This window comes from Pristiophorus japonicus, chromosome 2 (genome assembly GCF_044704955.1).
Source record: "Pristiophorus japonicus isolate sPriJap1 chromosome 2, sPriJap1.hap1, whole genome shotgun sequence".
Taxonomy (NCBI): Eukaryota; Metazoa; Chordata; class Chondrichthyes; family Pristiophoridae; genus Pristiophorus; species Pristiophorus japonicus.
The window spans coordinates 160,823,464-160,842,559 of record NC_091978.1 but is presented as its reverse complement, the minus strand read 5'-3'; the positions used below and the strand labels follow the sequence as shown (position 1 = coordinate 160,842,559).

Genomic DNA, 19,096 nt, shown 5'->3' with positions numbered 1-19,096 from the left:
AGGCTTGCAGTGAGAGAGGGGTCACCTGTTCAGATTGGATTGCAGTCAGGTACATAGTTGTCAGCTATTCACACCCGGAGGGTTCTAATTGATTCCCACTCCTTAAAGTTAAAAATTTGCTGCTTCTGAGCATATGCGATGCTTGTGGAGTGGATGATAATTGACATATACTTAAGAATTGATCCATCATATCATCATCATAGGCAGTCCCTCGGAATCGAGGAAGACTTGCTTCCACTCTTAAAGTGAGTCCTTTGGTGGTAGAACAGTCCAATGCGAGATCCACAGACTCTGTCACAGGTAGGATAGACATTCGTCGGGGGAGGGGCGGAGGTGGGACTGATTTGCCGCATGCTCCTTCCGCTGCCTGTGCCTAACCTCTTCACGCTCGCGGCGTTGAGATTCGAAGAGCTCAACGCCCTCCCAGATGCACTTTCTCCACTTAGGGCGGTCTTCAGTGTCAGTGGTGATTTCACACTTTACCAGGGAAGCTTTGAGGGTGTCCTTGTAACATTTCCGCTGCCCACCTTTGGCTCGTTTGCTGTGAAGGAGCTCTGCATAGAGCAAATTGCTTAGGAAGCCTCGTGTCTGGCATGGAACTATGTGACCTGCCCAGCGAAGCTGATCGAGTGTGGTCAGTGCTTCAGTGCTGGGGATGTTAGCCTGGGCGAGGACGCCGATGTTGGTGATTTGCAGGATCTTGTGGAGATATCGTTGGTGATACATCTCCAGCGACTTGAGGTGTCTTCTGTACATTGTCCATGCCTCTGATCCATATAGGAAGGCGGGTATTACTACAGCTCTGTAGACTATGAACTTGGTGGTAGATTTGAGGGCCTGGTCTTCGAGCACTCTTTTCTTCAGGTGGCCAAAGGCTGCACTGGCCCACTGAAGGCAGTGTTGAATCTCCACATCAATGTCTGCCTTTGTTGATAAAAGGCTCCCGTGGTATGGGAAGTGGTCCACATTGTCGAGGACCACTTGTTGACTGGGGGGGCAGTGCTGTGTGACGAGGACAGGCTGGTGGAGGACCTTTGTCTTACGGATGTTAAGTGTAAGGCCCATGCTTTCATATGCCTCAGTAAATACGTCAACTATGTCCTGGAGATCAGCCTCAGAATGTGCGCAGACGCAGGCGTCGTCCGCGTACTGCAGCTCAACGACAGAGGTTGGGGTGATCTTGGACCTGGCCTGGAGGCGGCATAGGTTAAACAGCTTCCCACTGGTTTTGTCGTTTAGTTCCACTCCAGCAAGTCTGTCAGGGCCCGCTGGAAGGAACACTTTGAAGATCTCCTCAATCGAGACTCTGCCTTTGACTCTCGAGTGTTCTCAACTCCAACTCACAGCATGCGATCCGCCACCACCTCAGTGAAACCCCAACGCTGCTCGAGGTAGGCATAAAACAGCTCAAGAATAACGAGGCTACGGGTGTGAATGGAATTCCTGCCGAGGCACTTGGCTGCTAGTGACTGCGTTGCCATCTTGGTGATACATTAGTCTTCCCATCACACTGAATGACACTGTTGAAATGATGATTTTCATTGGCGAGGTGCATTAATCTTTGTTCAGATTGCTTCCTGAACAATAATTTCCCAAACACAGGGCACTTGTTCTGGATCCTTATAATATATTCTGGTTAAAAAAAAGTTGGTTGATTACAATGGCATTTATGTAATACCAGTTTTTACGTAGATTTGAATGATTATCAAGATTAAATCTGGTCAAGAACAGAATCCAAATGTTCTCTGATTAGAATCAGATCATGCAGGAGAAGGCTCTGGTTTTCAAAGCTGAACCATCCAGCCTTGCTGGCAGAATTTGGTTATCTCATTGCCAATTGCCCTATAGTTGATATGAATACTAAGTTTATACCCCATGATCCCAATGTCTGAAATCTTTCAAACCAGCCTCCGATGATGGTGTGAATTCAACCCAAATGTCTCTGGATCTCTGGTAATTCTTTCTTGGCAATCTATAAGGTACTTTTACTTTGAAATGCAGCCAGCAACAGATGTGCGATTCTCTTTCGTGTCAGCTGTGCTGTTAAGGGCAAACATATGGCAGCATTGTAGAATTATAAAAATGTGGGTCTACAAAACTGCCGTTGGTAAGTGCCGACTGTTACAGCAGAGGAATCAATCCTGAATCACCGAAATAGCATCTCTGTTTTTGCAATCTGTATTTTTTCTAGTGGTTAACCCACCATGTAAAATTGTGAAATTGAATTCAATAATTTTGTTAACTTGCGAACTTATTTTCGGATTTGGCGACACTAGGGAAGGCTAAATTTATTGTACTAAGAAAACGGTGGTGGGCCTTCTCCTTGCACTGCTGCAGTCCTTGTGGTGCTCCCACAGTGGTGTTACATAGGGAATTCCAGGATATTGTCCCAGTGATGATGAAGAAAATATGTCCAAGTCAAGATGATGTGTGACTGCGAAGGAACTTGAAGGTAACGTTATTCCCATGGCATTGCAGCCATTGTCCTCTGTGGTAGAGATCGCAGGGGAGGGAGGTGAACATAATAAGCAGGAGTAGGCTGTTTGGCCCTTTTGAGCCTGCTCCGACATTCAGTAAGATCATGGCTGATCTTCTACCACAACTCCACCATCCCAAACTATACCATATCCCTTGTTTCTCTTAATATCCAAAAATCTATCGATCTCTGTGTTGATTATACTCAACGATTAAGCATCCACAGCCCTCTTGAATAGAGAATTCCAAAGATTCATAACTCATCGCGTGAAGAAATTTCTCTTTATCTCAGGCCTAAATGGCCAACCACTTATTCTGAGACTGTGACTCCTAGTTCTCCAACCAGGGGAAATATCCTCCGAGCATCTACCCTGTCAAGCCCTCTAAGAATTTTATATGTTTCAATTAGATCACCTCTCATTCTGCTACACTCTCTAGAGAATATAGGCCAAGACTGCTCAATCTCTCCTCATAGGACAATCCTCCCATCTCAGGAATCAGTCTAGTGAACCTTTGTCACACTCCCTCTAAGGCAAATATTTCCTTCCTTAGGTAAGACGACCAAGACTGTACACAGTACTTCAGGCATGGTCTCACCAAGGCCCAATATAATTACAGTAAGATTTCTTTACTCTTACACCCCAATCCTTTTGTAATAAAGGCTAGAATACCGCTTGCTTTCCTTATTGCTTGCTGTACCTGAAAATTAACTTTGTGATTTGTGCACAAGGACACCCAGGTCTCACTGAATACCAACATTTCCCAATCTCTCACCATTTAAAAAAAAAAAGTGCTTTTCTATTTTTTCCACCAAAGTGGTAACCTCCCATTTCTCCACATTATAGTCCATCTGCCATGTTCTTACAGGGTTATGGACCTAGAGCTGGTAATTAGACTGGATAACCTCTTGTTGGACGGCGCAGATACGATGACAAGTACCGCAGGGAATCTAATATGGCCAGGACTAGTTTCGATAGGCTGGAGAGGAATTTTCCCAGATTTTTTTCCCCCAATTGGCCTGGATTTTCTATCTTTTTTTGCGTCTCCCAGGAGGTCACATGGCTCCGGTTGGGGTGGAGTGTAGAATGTTTCAGTATAAGGGGTGTCGCGGTTGTGCGAGGCGGACTGGTTGGGCCGGATGCTCTTTATCTTTGTGCCTTTGTTCATGGTTCATAGGTTTATATGTAACCTTCAGGGCTGCTGACCAAGGGCCGTGTGGCTCTTTGTCGGCCAGTGCGGACACGATGGGCCGAAATGGCCTCCTGCACTGTAGATTTCTATGCTTCTATGTAGCATGAGCGAACTAAGTCTATGTTCAACAGTAGAAACTTGCATATCATGCAGCGCTTCTCAAAGGATGGGGTAGGGGAGGAGATCAAATGGAACAAAATAACCAAAAAAAGAAATTGAAGAGACTTTTGAAGGCAGGTAACGATGAAGTGGGGCAGAGTGTTTTTGGGATAGAATGCCAAAGAGCAGGGGCATGATGGCTGTCGATTGGAGGATGGGAAGCTCACAGAATAGGCTAGACATGAAGAGCGAAAGATTGCGAGCTGGAATGTAGTAAATGTTTCAGAGGTAGTATACTATGAGGGTGACACATGGGTGATCGGTTAGGAGAGCATTGAAAAATTGAATGTGGATGTGACAAAGGCGAGAATACATAATAATGGTGAGGCTGAGGAAAGGGAGAAGCTGGAAATGGGAGATAGAGTAGATATGGAGTTTGAAGTTGAGCATGCAGTTGAACAGGATACTGATATTGTATGTGTTATGTCTTTAACCCTTTGTAATCTGCATCATACCTGACCACCGGGGGCCCACCTGTTGGCATCCCAAGGGATCCCAGCATCCCTTGGGAGCACAGTATATAAGCAGGCCACCCACGAGATACCTGCACTCTGGAATTGTAATAAAGGAGCTAAGGTCACACTTGCTCATTACACACAGTACTCAGTCTAACCATTTATTATGAGTGCAGCAATTGACGATGAGGTAACGAACAACTGTGCGAAAATGCAAAGAACAGTTGGCATTCTGGAGAAGTTCTCAGAAGGGGACGATTGAGAGACCTTCGTGGAGAGACTTGACCAATCCTTTGTGGCCAACGAGCTAGAAGGAGACGAGAAAGTCACCAAACGAAGGGCGATCCTCCTACCTCTCTGTGGGGCAACAACCTATGGCCTCATGAAGGATCTCCTGGCCTCGACAAAACCAACAGAGAAATCCTACAAAGAATTGTGTACGCTGGTCCGGGAGCACCTAAATCCTAAGGAAAGCGTTTTGATGGCGAGATATCGGTTCTACACGTGTTAACGATCGGAGGGCCAGGAAGTGGCGAGATCTGTCGCCAAACTAAAGTGCTTCGCAGGACATTGTGAGTTTGAAGCATTCCTAGAACAAATGCTCAGAGACTTTTTCGTACTGGGCATCGGACATGAGACAATCCTTCGCAAACTGTTGACTGTAGAAACTCCGAATCTGAGTAAAGCCATAACGATAGCCCAGGCATTTATGTCCACCAGTGACAACACCAAACAGATTTCGCAGAACAAAGACATTTCGGCCATTACTGTGCATAAAGTAACGTCGATTTTGAGTAGAAATGTACATGGCAGAACGTACATGCCGGCTGCTGTGGCCCAACCTCAATTGACCCAGAGTCTGCCATCATCTGTTAATGTGAGGCAGTTAACACCTTGTTGGCGCTGCGGGGGTGATCATCGGCCCCATCAATACCGCTTTAAGCACTATGCGTACAATGGTTGCAGAACAATGGGACACCTCCAACGAATGTGCAGGCGAGCTGCAAACCCTGCAAACCACCACGTTGCAGAGGAAGATCGATTCACAGTAGATCAGACTGAATTGGAAACACGTACTGAGGAGGCAGAGGTGTACGGGGTACACACGTTCACGACGAAATGCCCACCTATTATGTTGAAAGTTGAACTGAACGGTATTTGTGTCTATGGAACTGGACACGGGGGCAAGTCAGTCCATAATGAGTAAAAAGGCCTTCGACAGGCTGTGGGGAAAGAAGGCACACAGACCCAAGCTCAGCCCAATTCACGCTAAATTAAGGACTTACACCAAGGAACTAATCCCTGTAATTGGCAGTGCTGGTCAAAGTCTCCTATGATGGAGCAGTACACGAACTCCCGCTGTGGATTGTGCCAGGTGATGGCCCCACGTTGTTTGGCAGAAGCTGGCTGGGGAAATTCCGCTGGAACTGGGACGACATCCAAGCACTTTTGTCCATCCACGATGCCTCATGCACCCAGGTTCTAAGCAAGTTCCCATCGTTATTCGAGCCAGGCATTGGAAGCTTCTCGGGGGTGAAAGTGCCGATCCATTTGGTTCCTGGTACGCGACCCATCCACCACAAGGCTCGGGCGGTACTGTACATGATGCGTGAAAGTGGAAATCGAGTTGGACAGGCTGCAACGTGAAGGCATCATTGTGCCGTTGGAATTCAACGACTGGGCCAGTCCGATTGTTCCGGTACTCAAGGAGGACGGTACGGTTAGAATTTGCGGGGACTATAAAATAACGATTATCCGTTTATCGCTGCAGGACCAGTACCCGGTACCCAAGACAGACGACCTATTTGCGACCCTGACTGGAGGGAAGACGTTCACTAAGCTGGACCTGACCTCGGCCTACATGATGCAGGAGCTGGAGAAGTCTTATAGAAACTTAGAAACATAGAAATTCGGTGCAGGAGCAGGCCATTCGGCCCTTGGAGCCTGCACTGCCATTCATTAAGATCATGGCTGATCATTCAACCTCAGTACCCCATTCCTGCTTTCTCTCCCTTGATCCCTTTGGCCATATCTAACTCCCTTTTGAATATATCTAACGAACTGGCCTCAACAACTTTCTGCGGTGGAGAATTCTACAGGTTAACCACTCTCTGAGTGAAGAAGTTTCTCCTCATCTCGGTCCTAAATGGCTTACCCCTTATTCTTAAACTGTGACCCCTGGTTCTGGAACTTCCCAGCAACGGGAATATTCTTCCTGCCTCTAACCTGTCCAATCCCATCAGAATTTTATATGTTTCTATGAGATCCCCTCTCATTCTTCTAAACTCCAGTGGATACAAGTCCAGTTGATCCAGTCTCTGCTCATATGTCAGTCCTGCCATCCCAGGAATAAATCTGGTGAACCTTCGCTGTACTCCCCCAATAGCAAGAACGTCCTTCCTCAGATTAGGGCACCAAAACTGAACACAATATTCCAGTTGTGGCCTCACCAAGGCCCTGTACAACTACAGTAAGACCTCCCTGCTCCTTTGAAAGGCCTCACCTGCATCAACACGCACAAAGGTCTGTTTGTCTACAACCTGTACCCATTCGGGATTCAGTCGGCTGCAGCGATCTTCCAGCGGAACATGGAGAGCCTGCTAAAGTTGGTTCTTTGCACAGTGGTCTTCCAGGACGACCTATTGGTTACAGGTCAGGACACCATGGAGCACTTGAAAAATCTGGAGGGAGGTTCTTAGTCGGTTGGATCGTGTGGGGCTCAGATTGAAACGCTCGAAGTGCGTTTTTCTGACACAGGTCGTCGAATTCTTAGGAAGGAGAATCGCTGCAGAAGGCATCAGGCCCACCGACGCCAAGACAGAGGCCATCAAGAACGCGCCGCAACCACAGAACATGATGGAGCTGCTGTCGTTCCTGGGACTCCTTAACTACTTCGGTAATTTCCTACCCGTGTTAAGCACCCTGGGTATGGGGGAATTCACAAGAGGCTGCCTTTAAGAAAGCCAGAAACTTATTGTGTTCTAACAAACTGCTTGTCCTGTATAACCCATGCAAACGAGTAGTGTTAGCTTGCGATGCGTCATCATACGGGATTGGGTGTGTGTTACAAAAGGCTAATGAATCGGGGATTTTGCAACCGGTTGCGTCTGCATCCAGGAGTTTGTCCAAGGCCGAAAGAGCCTACAGCATGGTTGAAAAAGAGGCTCTGGCGTGCGTTTACGGGATTAAAAAAAAAATGCACCAATACTTATTTGGCCTCAAGTTCGAGCTTGAAACTGACCACAAGCCACTCATATCGCTATTCTCGGAGAGCAAAGGGATTAATACCATTGCCTCTGCCCCCATCCAAAGATGGGCGCTCACGCTGTCTGCATACAGCTATGTAATCCGCCACAGACCGGGCACACACAACTGCGCAGATGCTCTCAGTCGGCTACCACCGGGGTGGAAATGGCACAGCCAGCTCATGGTCATGGAGGCATTTGAGAATGAGAAGTCCCCCGTTACGGCCCACCAGATCAGGATCTGGACCAGCCAGGATCAGTTACTGTCCTTGGTTTAAAAAAAAACTGTGTCCTCCATGGGAGCTGGTCCAGTATCCCAGTGGAGATGCAGGAAGCGATTAAGCCATTCCACAGGCGCAAAGACGAGTTGTCCCTGCAGGCACACTGTCTTTTGTGGGGCAATCGCGTGGACTTGCCCAAGAAAGGCAGAGACACATTTATTTGCGAACTGCACAATACCCACCCAGGCATCATAATGGTGAAAGCCATAGCCAGATCTCACGTGTGGTGGCCTGGCATCAACTCAGAATTAGAGTCATGCGTGCGCCAGTGCAACACTTGCTCCCAGCTGAGCAATGCACCCAGAGAGGCACCGCTAAGTTTGTGGTCATGGCCGCCCAAACTGTGGTTGAGGATCCATGTAGACTATGCGGGCCCATTCCTAGGAAAAATGTTTTTGGCTGTCGTGGACGCTTACTCAAAATGGATTGAATGTGCAATAATAATGCCTAAGCACATCCACCGCCACCATTGAAAGCCTACGAGCCATGCTTGCCGTGCAAGGTTTGCCTGATGTCCTAGTCAGCGACAATGGGCCGTCTTCATCAGTGCTGAATTCAAAGAATTCATGACCCGCAACGGGATCAAACATGTCACATCTGCCCCGTTCAAGCCCGCATCCAACGGCCAGGCAGAATGAGCAATTCAGACCATCGAGCAAAGCTTGAAACGTGTCGGAAGGCTCCCTGCAGATCCGGTTGTCCCGAGTACTGTTCAGCTACCGCACCAGACCCCAGTTACTCACTGTGATTCTCCCAGCTGAGCTGCTCATGAAAAGGGCAATTAAAACAAGGCTCTCTTTTGTCCATCCTGATCTACATGATCACGTGGAGGACAAGCGGCATCAACAAAGTGTGTACCATGACCGCGCAATTTTGCCACGCGATATTGAGATCAATGATCATGTGTTTGTGCTCAATTATGGACATGGTCCCAAATGGCTCGCCGGCACATCACAGCCAAAGAGAGGAGTAGGGTATTTCAGGTCAAACTGACCAATGGACAAACGCACAGAAAACATTTGGACCAAATCAAATTGCGGTTCACCAACAGCTACGAACAACCTGAAGAGGACCCCACCAACTTTGACCTTCCAACACACACACAAGTGGCAACTGACATCACAGTTGACCACGAAACCGAACTCATCATCTCCAGCAGCCCAAACTCATCATCTCCAGCAGCCCGGCAAGGCCGGCTGCCCAACAGCCCAGTGATGAACTGACCAATCCACCCACACCAGCATTTGTACCGAGACGATCGACAAGGGAGTGCAAAGCCCCAGATCGTCTCACCTTGTAAATAAGTGTACTGTTGACTTCACGGGGGAGTTATGTTATGTATTTAACCCTTTATAACCTGCATCACATCTGACCACCAGAGGGCCCACCTATTGGAGTCCCAAGGGATCCCAGCATCCCTTGGGATCACAGTATATAAGTAGGCCACCCACAGGTACATGCACTCTGGAATTGTAATAAATGAGCTAAGGTCACACTTGTTCATTACACACAGTACTCAGTTTAACCATTTATTATAATAGTATGCTTTTAGGTTTAACCTGAGCAAGCAGCTGGGAAGGGGATGGGAATGAAGACTCTGTTTCTGGCAACAACTGATGAGAATGGCTTTAGTGTTGCTAATAATTAATTGCAGGAAGTTCTGGCACATTGTTGAGGTTGGACAGAGGCAGTTGTGGAGGTCAGGATGTTGTTGAAAAGATAAAATGTTATCATTGCATGTTGAAGTTGACCCCATATTTATAGATGATGGGCCAGAAATCACGCTCCCCATGGGCGTGTATGAAGTACGCACGTGCCCATGGGACCCCCGCAAGTTCTGGGTTTAGGTATGCGAAGCACATGCGCCTAAATCCGCTACTTGTGATCTGTCAAAAAATATCTTTACCGATTGCACGCATACGAAGGAAAAGAGCCCCCATAGGTGGAGAGTTGGGCTATTTGCTATTTGCCCAACTCCTGCCCAGCGAATGTCCTTCAAATTCGTACAACCTAAAAAGTGGGGACGGACCCAGGATCCTAGGTAAACTGGCCAGTGGAATAAAATGCTAGCTGAGAAAAATGGAAAATTAATAAAAAGAAAAATGCTGGAAAACACATTGAATTTACAAAGGACAGCGTGTTTTTATCAAAAGATAAAAATGCGACCTTGAAAGCTGCACCTACTAGAAAGAGAAACAAAGATGTTTAGGAAAATGGACTGGAGGAAGATCATCAAAATACAAAACTTAATTTGAAGAAAGGAGATTTAAATTGGCTGTGAAAAAGATATTGGTTTAAATATAAAAACTTAGGAGTTAAACCCGACACACAAGTTTTGTGCCGAGAAAGAGAAACAAAGATCTTTAACTATGGACTAGAGGAAGGTCATCAAAAGGAAAAAAAAATCTAAGTTATGCGAACTCAGCAAAGGAAGGAAAAAACTGGGAATTAGAGAATTCTTAAAAAATGGAACCAGCACGGAAAGGGGATTGATAAGGCAGACCAAGGATAAGATACATTTCGGGGTACGTCAGCGAATAATTACTGTATTCCTAAATTTAAACACTATAAGCCTGTATAGAAACCTGACCCTGCGAGCACTTAAAGGCCCTGAATCAAAACCATGAAGTTTAATGTGGAAAGAGGGTCAAGTAAAAAAATATGACCAGGGAAAAAGCGGGATACTAGAAATGGTACACGGCGGGATACGCGGCGGGAGTTGTGACGGTTAACACTATAGATCTACACATGGTAGATAATCGAGTTAACGCTCTAACATGAACCTTACAGGAATAGCTGGAAAGGGATGAGGATAATGAAAAGATACAGGCACAACTGGATAATGGGGCAGAAAGGGAATTATTATAAGTGGCCCACACATTGCGAGACCACGCCAGAACTATAAATTTGATGAATAGAGCAGAACGGAACTTAAGTAAAACCATACTTACAGAACTAGTATGTACAGGATATGGAGCATGGTTGCTCAATGGAACACAACATAACCTAGAGCAGCTTCAGAATGGAAAGGTGCCGGATTGGATAACACTTGATGTATTTACCAACTGGACCTTGGACAAAAACATGACTCATGCCTGCGAGGTGCGGAGAAACAGTCATGCTTGGGTTCCAAAGGCCAGATGTGTAACCGGACATTTAAATATAATAGGTTTTATATTATCTATACCACAGTATGATGTGACAAAGGGAGATCCTCTATACCAAACAATGTAGGAGTAATAAGAAATCAAACTCGCGTGCGGTACCATGATAAACCAGAAATGTAATTGAAGAGAACAACAGTACTAAGGGCCCAAGTTTCCACATGATTTGCGCCTGATTTTTAGGAGCAACTGGTGGAGAACGGACTATCTTAGAAATCGCAATTCTCCACTTTTTTTTCTGCAGTTCTAGTCAGGTAGAATAGTTCTACTTTGGAACAGAATTTTTTCTTCAAAAGGGGGCGTGTCCGGCCACTGACGCCTGATTTGAAAGTTTCCACAGTGAAAACGTACTCCAAACTAAAGTAGAATGGAGCAAGTGAAGATTTTTGCAGAACTGAAAAAACCTGTTCTACACATTAAAAAATCAGGCGCAGGTTACAAATGAGGCATCCAGAACGAGATGTGGGGGGAGGAGTGGGGGAAGGGAACTCATTAAATTCTACAATAAATCCTTATTTATACTTCTACAAATATTATACAAATAAATCCAACCTGAATAAACATTTATAAGCAAAGAAAAGATTAAATAAACCATCTTCCTACCTGTGTGAAAGTGCTTCAGGCAGGCCTTTCGGGACCGAAGGCTGAACGGGCCGGCCTGAGACCTCGGGCAGGGCCCGTCCCCAGCACCAGATTTACAGGTAGGTGGCGTTGGGTTGGTTCGGGTCGGGGGGGGGAAGGGAGAGAGGGAGGGGGGGGAGGGAGAGAGGGAGAGGGGGGGGAGGGAGAGAGGGAGGGGGGGGGAGGGAGAGAGGGAGGGGGGGAGGGAGAGAGGGAGGGGGGGGGGAGGGAGAGAGGGAGGGGGGGGAGGGAGAGAGAGAGATGGAGAGAGGGGGGGAGGGAGAGGGAGGGAGGGAGAGAGAGAGGGAGGGAGAGGGAGGGAGGGGGGAGGTCAGGTCGGATCCAGTCCGGGAGCGGGAGTCGGGGCGGGAGCGCGGGTCGGGTTGGGTCCAGTCGGGGAGCCGGGGAGTGGGAACAGGAGTGCGGGTCGGGTCAGTCGGGGGGGTGGCGGAGCGGGAACAGGAGCGTGGGTCGGGTCCAGTCGGGGGGGGGGGGGGGGGGGTGGAGCGGGAACAGGAACGCGGGTCAGGTCAGGTCCAGTCGGGGAGGCGGGAGCGGGAACAGGAGCACTGGTCGGGTCAGTCGGGGGGCGGGTGTCGGGTCTGGTCCGGAGGCAGGGGGGAACGGGTGTCGGGTCTGGTCCGGAGGCAGGGGGGAACGGGTGTCGGGTCTGGTCGGGGGCGGGGGGGGGCGGGGAGCGGGTGTCGGGTCTGGTCGGGGGAAAGCAGGAGCTGGCCATGGGAGGAGCCTTATTCACGCAGCCCCAGTGAGGCCATTCAGCCAGGGCTAGGGGCTGCGTGCTTCGGGCCCCTCCCACACAGTTCGGCGCCTGGAGCTACTGCACTTGCGTGCCCACTGTAGCGCGCATGTGCAGAGGTCCCGGCACTGTTTTCAGCGCAGGGACCTGGCTCCGCCCCCCCACAGCTCGTGCTGGCTGCGCCGAGGGCCAGAGGACCTGCAGGTAGGTGGAGAATACCGAGGATTTTTTTAGGCGCACTTTGTGGCGCGAAAAACGGGCGTCCAGGTCGGGACTGCGCCGTTCTAGGCGCGTGTGGAAACTTGGGCCCTAAGAGTCTCAGCATAGATGATTGTTATAAAAATAACCAAGTTGCTTTATGTCGAGATCCACTACGAATGATCAAAGATGACTGTGGATATGATCAAGTGGATGGGTGCACCTTGAGTATCACTCCTCTAACACAGGACTATTAAATTATCGCTGTTCCACGAGGAAATGGAGATTGATGTGTGAGCACCACGGCAACTGAAATGAAGAAAGGAACACCTCATGCACCATTATGCATATTGACCTCTGCTTTACTCTGCTTGACGAGACAGATATAAACGGGGTTATTATAACCCCTGAACTAAAGGAAGAAAGGTCGATGGGACAATGATGGACATTACCTGAGGAGGTTATGCGAAGGCCATCGGGCCGCAAGGAAAACCGATACTCGAACTGAAAGAGGAACAAACTCGACTGAATTGGACACCATTCGACAACATAGAGGATACCCCAGGCGGGGCAGAAATTCGGCAGAATAGAGAAGACCCCAAGTGGAGGAAAGATAGAAGAAACAGAGGATACCCCGGGCGGGGCATAATTCAAACACCGAGAAAGTGTTGGCTAAAAAGGACTTCCACACAAACTATGCTGGACTCAGTGTACTGGTTGTAGTGCAAGGGAACTCATCTTGCTAGTATTATCCTGTAAAAACGTGTAACCAACGTAAAAGGCAAGCCCTAGCCTGTACTATAGTTAAAACATTGAATTAAGGGAAATTGGACAGTCAGGCAGAAAGGACTTACTTTGTATAACCTTGATGGGAAAGCCAACAGGTAGATCCTACAGCTCGGGAAGTAGCGGGAAGGACAACCCTGGAAGCTCACCCGTGAGGTATTAAATGGAAAATGGCCTATCTTGGGCATATAGCCAAGGGCCATTAGGGAGGAATTGTAAGGGATAAATTGTAAGAGTTGCAAATAGGTGGTCAGAATTATGCTGAAGGTAGTGAACTTATCAGTATTAGGAGGATCTGTATAATTGCCTATGTATGTAACACTTGCTTATTTAGGTAAAGCATAACTGTATAACGCATTAAACTGAATCCGTAACCTCTGTAATACTTAAAGAGCAAAATCAGCAGTTGTTGATGAGAAGTCTCTGAGGAAGAGATAAGGAAGCCAGTTTAGGCGTCTATCATACTGTGGCAAAGAGCAAGTCATGGAACAACACCATAGAAGATGGGCAATTGCACATACCACTCAGACAGTTTGATAAGAGTCGACAAATCAATGTAACTTCGCTGATAGAATTAGACCTATCAAGGATTTTGTAGGATGGTGCTCCTCTCCAAAACCTGTATAAATGATACTTGAAACCTCTTGTATTTCGGAGGTTCCACGACTGAACCTTCCCGTGCATTGCTTGTAATAAAACCGGTAAATCTGAGGTTTTGTTTGTTTACTTCCGTGGTTGTTACACAGTGGTATGCTGGGTGAGGTGTCGATTAACTTTATCAGTTAGTCCACCTTGAGGGAGAGAAGCCTCCTTTTTACCCCAACAGATGGCAAGATATCGATTTTATGCATTCAACGGTCTGAAGACCAGGAAGTGGCGAGCTATGTTGCCGAACTAAGGGGCCTTGCAGGACACTGCGAATTCAGTGGATTCCTTGAGCAAATGCTAAGAGACACTTTTTATGCTTGGCATTGGCTGTGAGGTTATCCTTCGCAAACTATTGACTGTTGAAACACCGAACCTGAGCAAAGCCATAACGATAGCCCAGGCATTTATGTCCACCAGCGATAACACCAAACAAATTTCGAAGCATAAAGATGCATCGGCAAGTACTAAAAACAAAGTAACGTCGTTTTCAGGCAGGAATGCATATGGCAAGAATGTACACGCCTGTAGCTGCATGACCTCAGATGACTGAGTCCGCCATCAAGTGTGAATGCGAGGCAATTAACACCTTGTTAGCGCTGAGGAGGTGATCAGCGAGCCCTTCAATGTCGCTTCAAACACTATGCGTGCAAAGGCTGTGGAACAGTGGGTCACCTCCAGCGAGTGTGCAGACGAGCTGCAAACCACCACGCTGCAGAGGAAGACCGATCCATGGCGGATCAAACTGAACTAGAGACTTGAACCGAGGAGGCAGAAGTGTACGGGGTACACACTTTCACCACGAAATGTCCACCGATCATGTTAAAAGTTGAACTGAACGGAATTCCAGTACCCACGGATTTGGACACGGGTGCGAGTCAGTCTTATCATAAGCAAAAAGGACTTTGAGAGGCTGTGGTGCAACAAGGCACAAAGGCCCAAGCTGAGCCCTATGCATACCAAGCTGGGAACTTACACTAAAGAGCTGATCCCTGTAATTGGCAGTGCAACAGTAAAAGATGGAGCGGTGCACGAACTACCACTATGGATTGTACCAGGAGATGGCCCCACAGTGTTCGGCAGAAGCTGACTGGGAAAAATCCGTTGGAACTGGGACGACATCCGAGCGCTTTCGTCCGTCGACGCGCCGCATGTGCCCAGGTTTTGAGTAAGTTCCTGTCGTTTGAGCCAGGCATTGGAAATTTCTCTGGGGCAAAGGTGCAGATCCACTTGGTTCCCGGTACACGACTCATCCACCACAAGGCACGGGCGGTGCCATACATGATGCGAGAGAAAGTGGAGATCGAGCTGGACAGGCTGTAACGAGAGGGTATCATCACGACGGTTGAGTTCAACGAGTGGACCAGTCCAATTGTTCCTGTTCTCAAGTGCAATGGCACGGTCAGAATTTGTGGAGACTATAAAGTAACGATTAACCGTTTTTCGCTGCAGGACCAGTACCCGCTACCCAAGGCAGACGACCTATTTGCGAAGCTGGCAGGAGGGAAGACGTTCACCAAGTTGGACCTGACCTCTGCCTACATGACACAGGAGCTGGCAGAATTTTCGAAAGGCCTCACCTGCATCAACACGCACAAAGATCTGTTCATCTACAATAGATGCCGTTTGGGATTCGATCGGCCGCAGCTATTTATCAAAGGAATGTGGAGAGTCTGCTAAAGTTGGTTCCGCACACCGTGGTTTTCCAGGACGACATGTTGATCACAGGTCGGGACACCATCGAACACTTGCAGAACCTGGAAGAGGTTCTAAGTCGGCTAGATCGTGTGGGACTCAGGTTGAAATGCTCAAAGTGTGTTTTCTTGGTACCAGAGATCGAGTTCTTAGGGAGAAGAATCGCAGCAGATGGCATCAGACCCACCGACGCCAAGACGGAGGCCATCAAGAACGCGCCGAGACCACAGAACGTGACGGAGCTGCGGTCACTCCTGGGACTCCTCAATTATTTTGGTAATTTCCTACCCGAGTTTAAGCACCTTGCTAGAACTCCTATGTGTGTTGCTACACAAGGGAGATGACTGGGTATGGGGGAAATCACAAGAGACTGCTTTTGAGAAAGCCAGAAATCTGTTATGTTCCATCAAACTGCTTGTTCTGTTTGACCCATGTAAACGTTTAGTGCTAGCTTGCGATGCGTCTTCATACAGGGTCGGGTGTGTGTTACAACAAGCTAACGAATCGGGTACATTGCAACCAGTCGCTTATGCATCCAGGAGTTTGTCCAAGGTCGAAAGGGCCTACAGCATGATTGAAAAAGAAGCTCTGGCATGCGTTCACTGGGTGAAAAAAATGCACCAGTATCTGTTTGGGCTTAAGTTCGAGTTAGAAACTGATCATAAGCCACTCATATATCGCTCTTCTCAGAGAGCAAAAGTATTAATACCAATGTCTCTGCTCGCATCTAAAGATGGGTGCTCATGCTGTCTGCATATAACTATGTAATTCGCCACAGACCAGGCACAGAGAACTGCGCTGATGCTGTCAGTCAGCTTCCATTGCCCACCACCGGGGTAGAAATGGCACAGCCTGCAGACTTGCTCTTGGTGATGGATGCATTTCAAAACAAAAAGTCACTCATTACGGCCTGCCAAATCAGGACCTGGACCAGCCAGGATCCTTTACTGTCCAGTGTCCCAGCGGAGTTGCATGAAGAGATCAAGCCGTTCCAGCGGCGCAAAGACGAAATGTCTTTTGTGAGGTAATCGTGTGGTTTTGCCTAAGAAAGGCAGGGAAATGTTCATACACACCCTACACAGTACACACCCAGGCATAGTAATGATGAAAGCTATAGCCAGATCCCATGTGTGGTGGCCCGGCATCAACTCAGATTTGGAGTCTTGCGTGCGCCAATGCAACACTTGCTCTCAACTGAGCAATGCACTCAGGGAGGCACCGCTAAGTTTGTGGTCATGGCCCTCCAAACCGTGGTCTAGGATCCACGTTAACTTCGCTGGCCTTTTTCTAGGCATAATGTTTTTGGTTGTTGTGGATGCTTATTCAAAATGGATTGATTGTGTCATAATGTCTGTAAGCACGTCCACTGCCACTATTGAAAGCCTACGAGCCATGTTTGCCATGCACGGCCTGCCTGATGTCCTTGTCAGCGACAATGGGCCGTGCTTCACCAGCGCTGAATTCAAGGAATTCATGACCCGCAATGGGATCAAGCACATCACATCTGCCCCGTTCAAGCGCGTATCTAACGGCCAGGCAGAACGGGCAGTGCAAACCATCAAACAAAGCTTGAAACGCGTGTCGGAAGGCTCCCTGCAGATCCGCCTGTACCGAGTCCTGCTCAGCTACTGCACAAGACCCCACTCGCTCACCGGGGTCCCCCTGCCGAAATGCTCATGAAAAGGACACTCAAGACAAGACTCTCTCTAGTCCACCCTGATCGCCATGATCATGTCGAGGGCAGGCGATATCAAGAAAGCATGTACCATGATTGTGCAAATTTGTCACACGATATTGGAAGTCAATGACGCTGTATTTGTACTCGACTATGGACATGGTCCCAATGGCTTGCTGGCACTGTCATAGCCAAAGAAGGGAGTGACGTGTTTCAGGTCAAACTCACAAATGGACTAACTTGCAGAGAAAGCATTTGGACCAAACCAAACTGCGATTCACAGCCAGCCAGAAGCAACCTGAAGATGACACCACCAACTTTGACCCTCCGATACACACACAAGTGGTAACCGATATCACGGCTGACCACAAAGCTGAACGCATCATCCCAGCAAGGCCAGCTGCGCAGCAGCCCAGCGAAGGCCCAACCAACTCACCTGCACCTGTGTTTGTACCGAGATGATCGACTAGGGAGTGGAAAGCCCCAGATCGTCTCACCCTGTAAATAAGTGTACTATTGACTTTGGGCGGCGGGGGGAGGGGGAGTGATGTTATGTATGCAACACCTTGTAACCAGTATTCTACCGCCACCAGAGGGCGCATAGAAACATAGAAAATAGGTGCAGGAGCAGGCCATTCAGCCCTTTGAGCCTGCACCGCCATTCAATATGATCATGGCTGATCATGCAACGTCCATACCCCCTGATCCCTTTAGCCGTAAGTGCCACATCTAACTCCCTTTTGAATATGTCCAATGAACTGGACTCCACAACTTTCTGTGGCAGAGAATTCCACAGGTTCACAACTCTCTGGGTGAAAAAGTTTCTCCTCATCTCGGTCCTATATGGCTTACCCCTTATCCTTATACTGTGTCCCCTGGTTCTGGACTTCTCCAACATCGTGAACGTTCTTTCTGTATCTAACCTGTCCAGTCCCGTCAGAATTTTATACATTTCTATGAGATCCCCTCTCATTCTTCTAAATTCCAGTGAGTGTAAGCCTAGCCGATCCAGTCTTTTCTCATATGTCAGTCCTGCCATCCTGGAAATCAGTCTAGTGAACCTTCGCTGCACTCCCTCAATAGCAAGCATGTCCTTCCTCAGATTAGGAGACCAAAACTGCACACAATACTCAAGGTGTGGCCTCACCAAGGCCCTGAACAACTGCAGCAAGACCTCCCTGCTCCTATACTCAAATCCCCTCGCTATGAAGGCCAGCATGCCATTTGCTTTCTTTACTGCCTGCTGTACCTGCATGCCTACCTTCAATGACTGATGTACCATGACACCCAGGTCTCATTGTACCTCCCCTTTTACTAAGCTGTCACCGTTCAGATAATAAGCTGCCTTCCTGTTTTTGCCACCAAGTGAATAACCTCACATTTATCCACATTATACTGCATCTGCCATGCATTTGTCCATTCACCTAACCTGTCCAAGTCCCCCTGCAGCCTCTTGGCATCCTCCTCGCAACTCTCCCTGCCACCCAGCTTAGTGTCATCTGCAAACTTGGAGATATTACACTCAATTCCTTCATCTAAATCATTAATGTATATTGTAAATATCTGGGGTCCCAGCACTGAACCCTGCGGCACCCCACTAGCCACTGCCTGCCATTCTGAAAAGGACCCGTTTATTTCCAATCTTTGCTTCCTGTCTGCCAACCATTTCTCTATCCACGTCAATACATTACCCCCAATACCATGTGCCTGAATTTTGCACACTAATCTCTTGGGACCTTGTCAAAAGCC

General features: G+C 48.0%; 1 protein-coding gene across 3 annotated transcripts in view; it reads left to right on the top strand.

Moving 5' to 3' along the window:
• LOC139242021 (phospholipid-transporting ATPase VD-like) overlaps nt 1-19,096 on the top strand; it is a 277,618-nt gene that overhangs the window by 69,385 nt on the left and 189,137 nt on the right. Inside the window, exon 1 of one of the 3 annotated variants that reach the window (XM_070870165.1) lies at nt 3,039-3,092. The exons of the other annotated variants lie outside the window; for them this stretch is intronic. The gene's annotated coding sequence lies outside the window, so the exon portion shown is untranslated. Of the gene's footprint in view, nt 1-3,038; nt 3,093-19,096 lie in introns of those variants that run through there. 3 annotated transcript variants of the gene reach the window in all.